This window comes from Manis javanica, chromosome 16 (genome assembly GCF_040802235.1).
Source record: "Manis javanica isolate MJ-LG chromosome 16, MJ_LKY, whole genome shotgun sequence".
Classification (NCBI taxonomy): domain Eukaryota; kingdom Metazoa; phylum Chordata; class Mammalia; order Pholidota; family Manidae; genus Manis; species Manis javanica.
Window position 1 is genome coordinate 4,129,081 of NC_133171.1, and position 11,062 is coordinate 4,140,142.

Genomic DNA, 11,062 nt, shown 5'->3' on the forward strand with positions numbered 1-11,062 from the left:
TTGGAAACCAAAATACAAAGCCTTCGGAACCAATATTAAGGATGACAAGGAAGATGGACAACCGAACAGAAGACCGCCCCCCGTTTCCCCATAAGTACTTTAGAATCTGTCTCAGAGGATAACTGAAATTTAAATTGTTAGTTCATTAGCACAAAGGAAATACCCACTTCAACCTTCACTTGCTAGCCTAGGCTTCTCAGTGGCTAAGACATGTAAATGAGCTAAAACTAGCTCTGGTTTTCTGGGAAGAGAAAAGGAATAGTGGCAGAAATGTCTGTAGAACAGAGAAAGAGGGCAAGTTGTTTCCTTTTTATTTAATATTTTATATAGAGATGAATTCACTACTGTGCTGTTCTTAGTATCTCTTGAGGTTGCAGAGGGGGAGTGGAAAATTATGTTGATTCCCAGAATCTTTGCTGCCTGCCTCCTAAATGCTGACCCACCCCTTCCTATCACCAGGGGGCTCCTCCTAGGACCTTTGAGGAATATGAAACGTTCTCTGAGGTGGGCTGGAAAGGATGGGGGAGGGCTGTGCATCCTTCCTGTGCAGACCTTTCCTATCTGTCTTCCATAATAAGAGGACTCTGTGCTCAGCTCTTACAGAAGGAAGGACTTCCTGTGCATAAAAATGGCGATTTCAGACCTTTTGTAAAGTGATTTGGAAAGTCTTTGCTTAGAAAGTGAGGAGGATTTTTAACGGTGTTTTTAAGAAGAGATAAGAGGTGGTTAACTGGAAGGTTTTAGGAGAGGTCATAGAAAAAGTCTAGGTATACACACTGGAGGAGATTTCGCATTTGTTCATCTGGGTTGGCATTCCGAAGGACTAAAGAAGCAAAGCATTAGACAGTGTCCATTTTGCAGCCTTTTGCTTTCTAATCTCTTTATGGAAGGCGGAGTAAAATCAATCCCGACAGACGAACGAGAGTTGGTGGAGTCTAAATTCTATTTTCCAAAGCCAGAGAATTCATAACAATGGTGGGTTTTCTTTTTCTTTTTTTTTTTTAAATTTCAAATGGAAAGTGTATCCTCAGAACGCAGCGCGGCAATTGTTTTTTAAAGCGGTTATTTATTATTTCCTAGAGAGACTGGTTAACTGTAACGTAGATGTAACAAAATAATGAGGCGAATGAACCCTAACTGTACATACTCTTGACAGAAATGAAATGCACACAGCATTGTAGCAGGTGAAGTGAAGCATTGTCTATCAGGGCTGTTTTTCTTGGCTGCATCTCAGATTGTGTGGGGGATCCTAACCTCAGGCACAATAGCATTCATAAACAGCCATACATTGCTGCTCTTTCTCCAACGACACATAAATACTCATTTTAAAACGAAAACAATCTTATTAAATACCATTCATTCATATCTGGATTTACAGATGCTTGTTATGTCGGAAAACCTGAACCCAATATAATCTTTGCATCCTGAGAAAGATAGAAAGGAAATAGTGGGTTAGAATATTACAAGGTCATAATAAACAATGGTTTTCAAATACATAGAATTAGTTATTTCTATTCTGTAGTTGGTTGGACATTTTGAGATTGTGATATTGCCAATTTGCCAATGCCTTTCTCTTTTCTTTTCTTTAAACAAACAAAAGCAAAAAAAAAGCTGAAAGAAGTTATATGTATTTTTAATGAGTGGGAGGATTAGAAGGGTTATTATTAAAAATAATTTTTGTGGGACTAACCAAATGCTGTATGGATTTTGGCTTTTTCTGCTGGGACCAATGGGTATTTTCTAAAACACATGGTGATTACTTGACAGGTCACATGTTTGTATACTGACAACAGTGATTCTCTTTGGATTAAATCAAATGAAGGTACATACTTGAATTGTAAGGATGCTAGGCTGTGCTAATTACCACACCCACATGGAACCACAATGCTCCTTCATTACCCCTTCTGCTCTCCAACACCCTCTAAAATCACAATCCAATCCATTCCTCCCCAAAATCGAATATTAATATAATTTGAGCTCTTGATGGAACTACCATCAGGACTGCAATGCCCCGCAGCTGAAATAATATTTAAAATAGAAGGGATTTGACATTTGAGAAGTCAGTGGCTTGAAATACCCAGTTGTACTTAGCTAATTCAGTCCTTAACCTCTGGTTTCAAATAAATCAATTACAGTCGATTCCACTTCAGTTCAGAAGTGCACAGGGTTTTAGTTAATTGAATATATTTTATTCACTTGCTAGGAATATTCATTTATCAAAATTCCAAATTTAGTGTACATTTCTTCACAACTCAGGTTATGTCAGACTGCACACTCAGATCAAATTTGCTCTGGTTTCCTGAAATCCTGCTTAAAATCTAAATTTCACCACTCTTTATGAACAATGTCTCCCCATTCCTTTCCCAATCTAAAGTTAATTCATAATAATTCCATGTCAGGCAGGAGAGCTGCTTTCTTTCGTAAAGGAAAATCATATATGGTATTCAGTCTTATGTTAAGTTTAAATAGGTTAAGAACAGACCTGGATTAATAAAGTTTTTAAAAAGTATTGACCTGAAATGAAAAAAATAAATCACGCATGGTTTCCATTAGAGTTTAACTTTGCTGCAGCTGACAGGTATGACAGCATTTTGTGGTCTTAAAGCCGCTAGCCCCTCTTCTTAACCCTCTCTCTTCCTCTGCCTCCCCCCTCTGGCTTTTGGAGAAGTGCTTGAATAAATAGTGAAATTGTTAACTGAAAGCCGTATGGTTAAATGTGCCCAAATGAAGTTGTGCTTTAAACAGATATTGATGTATGCAGTGTTTTATATTTATTGTTTGTAGCATCCTGCTGGCAGCAGTTTACTGTTTGGAAAGGAAAGGGGTTAATTAGCGTCATTATCAATCACTAATGCTTGCCTAACGTGTCCAAAGAATAATCAAGTTAGAGGACGGCAGGAAGCCAACAGCTGCTTCATCCCAGTTACAGATCTCCTCCTAAGCCATTCAGTTATGGGGTGGGGGGAGGTGAAGTGAGGTGAAGAATCCTCATTGCTTGGATAAAAGGGCTATAAAAATCGGGTCAACTCACTAGAGATCCAAGAGGCAGAAAGTACGGCATAAATAACCAGCGTTTTCATTCTTTGAGTTACAGGTGCAGAGATGGCAGTGATCCTAGGGCCAGAGTACTGACATTTGTTCTTTAATTTGCTTGATTATCCAAGCTGAGCATTTGAAGAAGCACATCCATGTTTCCCTACCACTTAGTGCTATGTGGTAAAAAGAAATGTAAAATGCAAGGACAAAGAGAACGAAGGAGGCTGAGGAGGAGGAGAAAGGAAGAAGAAACCCTACGCATACCACGGACAAACCCAAGTCAACTAACGTCACCCAACCACTCGTCTTAGAAGAATGAATCCACACAACTCACCCCATAATAGCTGTTCTCACACCTCTGCATCCCCTCTTAGGCTACTTAAGGATATTTTTCCTTGTGAATTTCAATGAACAACTCTTTATTATATTAACTTGGTTGCCGCACAGGTATGCCATCAACCTCCCTCTGTTATTACTACTCTTCAAGCTACTGTCCTGTGACACACTTTGGGAGAGAAACTGAAAAAATTTGATCCTGTGAGGGTTTCTCTTAGAAGCTTGTCTTTAAGAACATCATTTGCCAAGTCAACTTCGAGTTAGAGCTAAAGACCCCATTAACCATCAGCGTTTACTCAACTGTTTTTCTGAAGGCAGGGATGAATTAGCTCGAGGTAGAATATTTATAAACAGAGAGCAGTTGTATGATTGAACAAGACACTGATTTCTTTCCACAAAAGCAGTAGCCCAAACTCATCTTTGCCCATGTGGACACAGATGAGAAACATTCTCAGTCAAATCATGAACATAAGTTACGTCTTCTGCCAGAGAAGTGACTGGTGTTTTCCATTGAGGGCAGCAAAGTAGCCATCAGAATGGGAAGAGAGAAGGATAAAAGATATTTAAGGCTGAACTTGGGGGCTTTTAACTAAACTTTAAATGTTACTTGTGTATAAAACACTTTTTCATCTTGGGTGCCTGAAAAGGACAGTGCACAACCAACTTTGGTTTCACAGAGAGATTTATTTCTTAACAAAGAGCAACATTTAGCATTTTGTTGGAAAGATCTGACACAGAGAAGAGGGAAGTGCAGGGGAGATGACCTTTCCTAAGCGGATACTTGGAACAGGGACCTCCCTCCCTCGCTGCTTTCCTTTTTCTTTCTTTCTCTGCCCCCCTCTTCTCTCTCTCCCTTCCCTCTTCTCTCTCTCTCTCTCTCTCTCTCTCTCTCTCTCTCTCTCTCTCTCTCTCTCCCTCCCTCTCCCGCCTTTTCCTTCCTTCCTTTACTGTCTCCTTTCAGCGCGAGAATGAGCCTGACATTCTTTGGGGGAACTTGGTAGAATTAGTTTGACTTTCCATACTAATGTGCATTTAGAATTGGAAATACTTCCAACAGTAGGGTGGGGATATATTTTTTTAAGTGGTCCAATTCCATGGTGTGCTTTCACAGCAGTGATTTTTTCCTATGGCAATAAAGATTATATGCGCTAAATTCCAGTAACAATCCTAAACACAGACCACACGCTTTAGGTGGAGTTTCATGGCCCAGCTTCTGTGCGATTTGTGGCCTGCTGGTCGGTTGTCCGTCACAACTGTCAACTTTTGCAAGTCAAAAGGCCCGGCTTTTGTCTGGGCCCCAACTCTCCGAGCTCCCTCTTCTCCAAGTTGTTCTTCCTCATCTCCCTTTAAAAACTCAGCCTATCCTGGGAAATATACACATATGTATATGTATTTATTGATATTTACATTCGAAGTGTTTGGTCAAACAAAATTTAGCTAATATAGCCTAAAGAATTTTTTCTCCTGAGGCGTTGAGTTAATGCTAGGATCAAATTTCCGTTTGCTTTGTAAGCTACCAAATCCTATTTCAGGATCCCCCTTGTCTTTTTTGGAGCCCCCAAGTCTGGGCTGCGCCTTTGTCCACAGCGTGGAGTCGGTCCCCAGCGCCTGATCTCGGCTCCGGGCGCCAGTACCCCCTCCCAGGTGGGGGCGGCGTGGGCCACACGGCCTTCAAGCATCCCGCCCTGTCCACCCCAGACCCGCCCCGGGCGTAGTCCTAGCTGAATCCCGCCCCCCCCAAATCCCGCCGCGCGCCCCTTCAGCTTAGAAGAAATTCGCAACTTGATTTTGATAGTCTGGCGTTGGAGGTGGGGAGGAGACTGCGGTGAAGGTGCAATGGGGGACAGGGGTTCGAGCCCAGCCTGGGATGGGGCGGAAGCCGGGTGGGGGGTGCAGGGCTGGGAGCGGCAGCCTGGGAAGGGGGTGTAGGCGGCTTGGGCGGCGGCCACTGGCGCTCACATCCGGGTTAGACCCAATTAAGCTGCAGTAAAACCCTGAGAAAGAGGCTGGAGACTTGTCTGCGCCGCCCGCCTCCCTTCTCGCGCTTGCCGGTGCAGTGAGGGAGAGCCGGGAGGCTCCAGGTCAGAGTTCTAGGGCCTTTTTCACCGGAACAGCGCTTTAATTAATGATTGGAGGCAGGATCTGGGAAACTTTCTGGCTGCACGACTCCCAAGGCAGAGCGAAGTTTCAGCATCCCTGGCCTGGGTCCCTAAGCAAGTAGAGCTGCGTGGGGCTTCGACTCCCGGCTCCCACACCCCTTCTCCCCGACCGGGCCTCTGCGAGCTCTTCAGTCTACCCCGCTTCACCGCACATGTAACTATGGACACCTCTTCCGAGGCCTTCCCTTCACTTGGGACCCAGGCGCCCGCCCGGCGCCTGCCGCCTGCGGGACACTGACCACTGGCCACTTGAATCTTTAAAGTCATTAAGACCTTGCTTTATTGCAACAATTCTGTTGACCTTCCAATATCTTAGGAGCGAACATCCTGGACCGAACTACTTGAGCAGTGGGAAATTCTATGCGGGAGCATTTATGGGACCCCCCATCCCCGCCCGCCTCACTCTGGGTCTCAACACCCAAGCGTGGACCGATCTCTCACTAGCAGGACCCGAGACGAAAAGCCCTGGGCGGCGCTTCTCGCCAATCCCGGGCCCATTAGCACCCCGGGGCTTCCCCTCCTCCTGGCCCTTCTCGCAATCCTCCCAGCCCTCTCCTCCCCCTCCTCTTTGTGGAAACGCGCTCCGACTTTTGGGGCGGGGCGGGGGAATGGCTGGGCTGGGCTGGGGAGGGGGGCTTCGCAGATAGTTGATATTCCGGGTCCAGCCGCTCTCCGCGCTCCCATTCTCTAAGCTCAGCCGGGGGGAAGTGTCGCCCCGGGCCAAACATATGCTTCTTTCCAGCGCGCTAATCCACCTTCAGCGTGGAGACATAATTGCTCGAGTGTCCATGGATCCGCGGCGCTTTGTCCCTTGCTGGCTCCCATCAGCCCTGGCACACGCCATTTCAATCAAATCTTTTCAGAAAACGGTCTCCTTTTATCAAGTCCCAGCCCCTGCGAACGACGGGAGCATTTAACAAAACACCCTCCGCGTTCCTGCCCGCCTCCATGGGTCCTGGCGGAGCAGGGAGCTGGGATTATTGCAGCAACTTTTCATTGAGTTCGGCCTGGGAGAAGGCAGAGAGAGAAACGGGGAGGGTTCAGGAAGGGGGAGAGAGAGAGAGAGAGAGGGAGGGAGAACAACAAAAAAGCAACATCAGCATCCCAGACCCAAACAGGTCTTTTTCTAAAGCCCTTGGTGTCAGGTGTATTGGAAAGGGAAGGTCAAAGGCCACCCTCAAAGAGAAAGCATGTTTCATCACAGTTATTTTTTTCCTTGAAATTACAGAAGTCCACCACCTCTGTGGAGTGTTTGGGCAGTCCAGTGGGATAAAAAAGACGGGCAGAAAGCAGCTCAGTGAAATGGGCAGAGACCAGCAGGGATCCTGTCTCCAGGCTATTGCTGGTAGTCTCTTTATCAAAAAACTGTCTCCCAAGTACCTATCTAAGTCTATTTTGTTGCCGGTGAGGGGGTAAATAAAAGTTGAATCTGAAGATCTCTGCTTGGTGATACCGCCCTCGTAGTAAAAAGATAGAAGGCAGTCTTACACACTCCCGAGGTAGTATTTTGACTGGACCACTAGCTTCAGGAGTTTAAAAGCTTATACTGACCAGTAGAAAAAGAAAGTGAGAATGACAGAATGAAAAGATGAACTCTGGAAAAGATCTTTGAAGCAGATGTGAAAAGTATTTCTGATGCTGTAGAAAAAAATAATGAAGCCAAATGCAAAAGATGAAGCTTGAGGTTTGATTTTGTGTAGCAATTATTATGCAAATACACACAAACAGAAGATATTGTAGTTCTATTATAGGAACACAGCTTTGCTGCTTGTTTATAAAATGAGAACGTCAGAGTAATGAAACAGTTTTCTTCAAATCCCGAATCACCTTATATTGAGACTGATTTTGGGGATTTATGTAGTTTTCCTTTGGCAGCAATTTATTTCATTGTGATCCAGGAGGAGAAAGACAATGCAGCGGGCATGCCACTTGCTCTTGCCTTAGAATAGAGCAGGCCTTTAAGGCATGAAACCCTAAGGGGCTTTCTGGTGATTCTCCTTACTTCTCAAATGCCCAGACTAAAGAAGACTATGAGGTGCATGGATGTGATAAGTTCTTCCTGCTCACATGGATCCTTCAGTTACAGCCCCACCTGCTTTGGCCCACTTCTGGAGTCAGATGAAATTCTCAAGGTCTCCTTGATTAACCCAGCAGATGAGCCAGTTTTGCTATTAATGTCATGGTCTATGTGTTTAAGTCAGACCGCTGTGACCACAGTTTTAATAGGTGATTGGAAATGTGCTGCCTTAAGTCCTGTGAAACGTTTGGGCTGTGGGATGGGAAGTGATAGGACTTTGGAGAGAAGGCTGTTCTGACTCATCCTGGAAACTGGAAAATGAGCCACATTTCTTAGCTGAGTAGCTTCATATCTTGCGAAGAATAAATTGCTTTGTTATGGTTGTAAAACACTAAGGAATGGTTAAAGTACTTCAACACCTAAGCCACAAGGATTGCCAGGGGAAAGGGGAGAGTGATTTTTAAAGTTTGTTTCATTCATTTGTTTATATTATGATCTTTTTGTAATTAAAGAGCAAAAGGAAGGAGTAGTAACACCAAGACCTCCCCCAACCCTCTTTTCATCCCTGAAGGGAAATGGGAGGATGGAAGGGGAATTCAGAAGGAAGCTATCATCCTGGGAAGGAGAAAAAAGTTAAATACTAAATGCCAGGCTGGCAAGGACTGTGAGAATGCTCAAAGGGGGAGACCATGCTCCAGAACCTCAGTTGTTGCATAGTCTCTGTTTCTCACCCACACTCTCCATAGCCAGCTGAATGGAAGGACCCAAGATAATGGATTCCACGGAGGGAAACTGTTTCCTGGAATTTCAGGGAGCATGAGAGTGATGAGTTCTACCCTTGTTGATACTTCTCCAAGTCAAAATGGTCTTTTGAAGATTCCCATGAAGTCCTAGAGGCTGGTAACTGAGCAAGCTTCTCCTCTTGCATCATGAGACATAAGCTGGTAGCTCTGGCTTCTGGGTCCCCTGAAATAAGGTGGGGGCAGGAGAGACCCATTATGAAGGGATGGTGAATTCCAGGGAGATTTTAGACATCCCTGGAACTGTGCGTATTAAAGCTCCAGAAACAACAGAACAGAGGAAAGTTCTGAAGAGGAAAATCTGAAACTAAACCATTCTTAGAGGGGTTTTGCCTTTTCAAACACTCAAAGAGATAGGGATCTCTCTAAACCTCACCTACACCACTGTTACCTAACTGTACAAGGCAGAGCAGCATCTTGCTGGTTTGGCTCAGGGAAGACAGGGAGAGGGTTGGCAGGAATGCCTGGACTGGCACCACCCCTACAAGCTCTAGGAAAGGCTAGTATTCCTCAGCGACATGGCTTTATAAGGAGGATAATCCAACTGCCTGTTTCTGAAGTTGCCTTTTGCTACTAACTCAATCAGGAGGTCTTAGAGGGAGGCTGGAGCCGACTGAGCAGGGAGGTGCCTCAGAAAATCTTGGGACTGGAAAATTCTTCTTTACCCCCTAGAATAACTCCGAGCTCCTGGAAGTTCGGATGGAGGCTGGGAACTGCCGCATCAAGAGAATTAAGTCGCTGGTCTGTAACTGCATGCTGCTAGACTACTTAGGAAAACTACCTCAATGAGTGTTAGTAAGTTTGGAGGAAGCTCTTCTAAGAAAAGGAATCTAGAAGGAAAGAAGAGTTCAGAGAATCTTCTTGAGTTTCCCTCCCACCTATGTTATTCCCTTCTTTCCCCACTGAGCATTTGGCTGAACTTAGTGTTTCTTTGTATTTCCCTCCTTTGCTGAGAAAACTTATAGATTTAACCACAACCCTTACTGAATCTGGCTTATGAAAACCAGACTTCCCTAAGAGACGGGTCTTCTGGCAGCAATTAGTCTGACTTTTCTTTAACAAAATTCTTTGTAATGCCATTCAGAAAACGGGTTGGGAGGAGTTGTGTGTGTGTGTGTGAGGTGTGGGTGGGGTGTGGGAGGGGTTGGCTGGGCTGGGGGATGGTGTTACAGAAGGCCAATTTGTATCATTTGCTAGGGAAAAAAAAAAATCCCAGTGTTAGCACATTAACTCTGGGAGCTGTGAAATATTTAATTAGTGCACTGACTCTATTTCTGAAGACTGCCCTGAAAATCTGCTTGTTCCCGTCCTGGGTGCAGAGTATAAAACAGCAGTGCCGTCTCACCTTGCCACTGAATTATTACAGTTTACTAAAGTAATTTTTCTTTAAAAGCAGGACTGCCTGAAGCAAATGAAAGAAAAAGCCAGTTAGTGAATATTTGAGGGTAGAGGATTCTAGGTGGCTATGAGGGAAGAGTGGAGAGCCTGGATGTACAAGGGAACATAGTCTGTCACCATCCCTGTAGCAATTTAGACTTCTCTGCTTCTGACTGGCGGGGCAGCAACACCACCCTCCATATGCCTTCCTATTGCCCTCCTTCCCTACAGGGATTAAAACCCAGCCCCACAACACAACACAACACACACACACACACCAAACAACACACACACACACACGCACACACACACACACACACACACACACACACACACACCAAACAAGAGACCTATTCATTGAGTCTGCAAAGCCACCTTCTTCTCCTGGTTATGCAAATAGTAATTGAATCAACTGGCTTTAGCATCCAGCTCATTGCTGAAATATGATAGAAAAAAAAGTTGATTATTCCAAGAAAATTGATTCCAACAGTTCATTTGCAGTGGGTACGGATGTCTGTGTCTGAAGGTGGAGTCACAAATACATCTTGTTAAAGTTGTGGCTGCCTTTTTGAGAGGCAGTCTGCAGTTTGAGATCCCGCCTCCCCGTCTGTTGGTGAGATAAGAATTTGAGCCACTTAAGATGCGATGCAGAAAACTCTGGGCAGCCCGTCCCTGGGGGGAGAATACTGTTCTCTGAACTCCCTTTGGTCCTGGTTTCCCCGCCGTTGACAGCACCCGAGGTCCGAAGCACCAATTTAACTGAGAGTCCTTCCCAGACGGGAAAGCGGTCAGCTTGGTGCCTGCGGTCCTGCCCGGAGTTAGGATCGCGGGGACGGCTGGACAGCCCGCTGGGAGCAAATGCACGCTCACCTTTCCCTTCAGACCTGGGGCGAAAGGATTTTCTTTAGGCCATCAACACACCTGGGTCCTGCTCCTGAAAACCAGGGGGCACGTTGGTCGCTTCTTCTCTCAAGGCCCCCGGAGGCTCTGACTTCGCCAGGCCTGTGGTACCTCAGTTTCCCTAATGTACTGACCAAAGCGAGAACTTTCTGAGGGACCCGGGGACAGGAGTTCTTCGGAAGATCAAGGTGGGGCTGACAGGAGGTAGGGGATCTGCCTCTCTCTGTAGTCCGTGTTCCCTCTGCCCAGGACCCTGGGCAGAGCCCCAGGAACCCAACCTCAGCCCAGAACAATCGCGGCGAGCCGCAGCGCTGGTTCTCCACCACCGTCTCCACCGTACAAAAAGAAAAGAAAAAAAAAAACCCCAATCTTCCTGAACACCCAATACATCACTTCAATAAGAATGACTTCACTTTAATAAAGATTTAATACGTTAA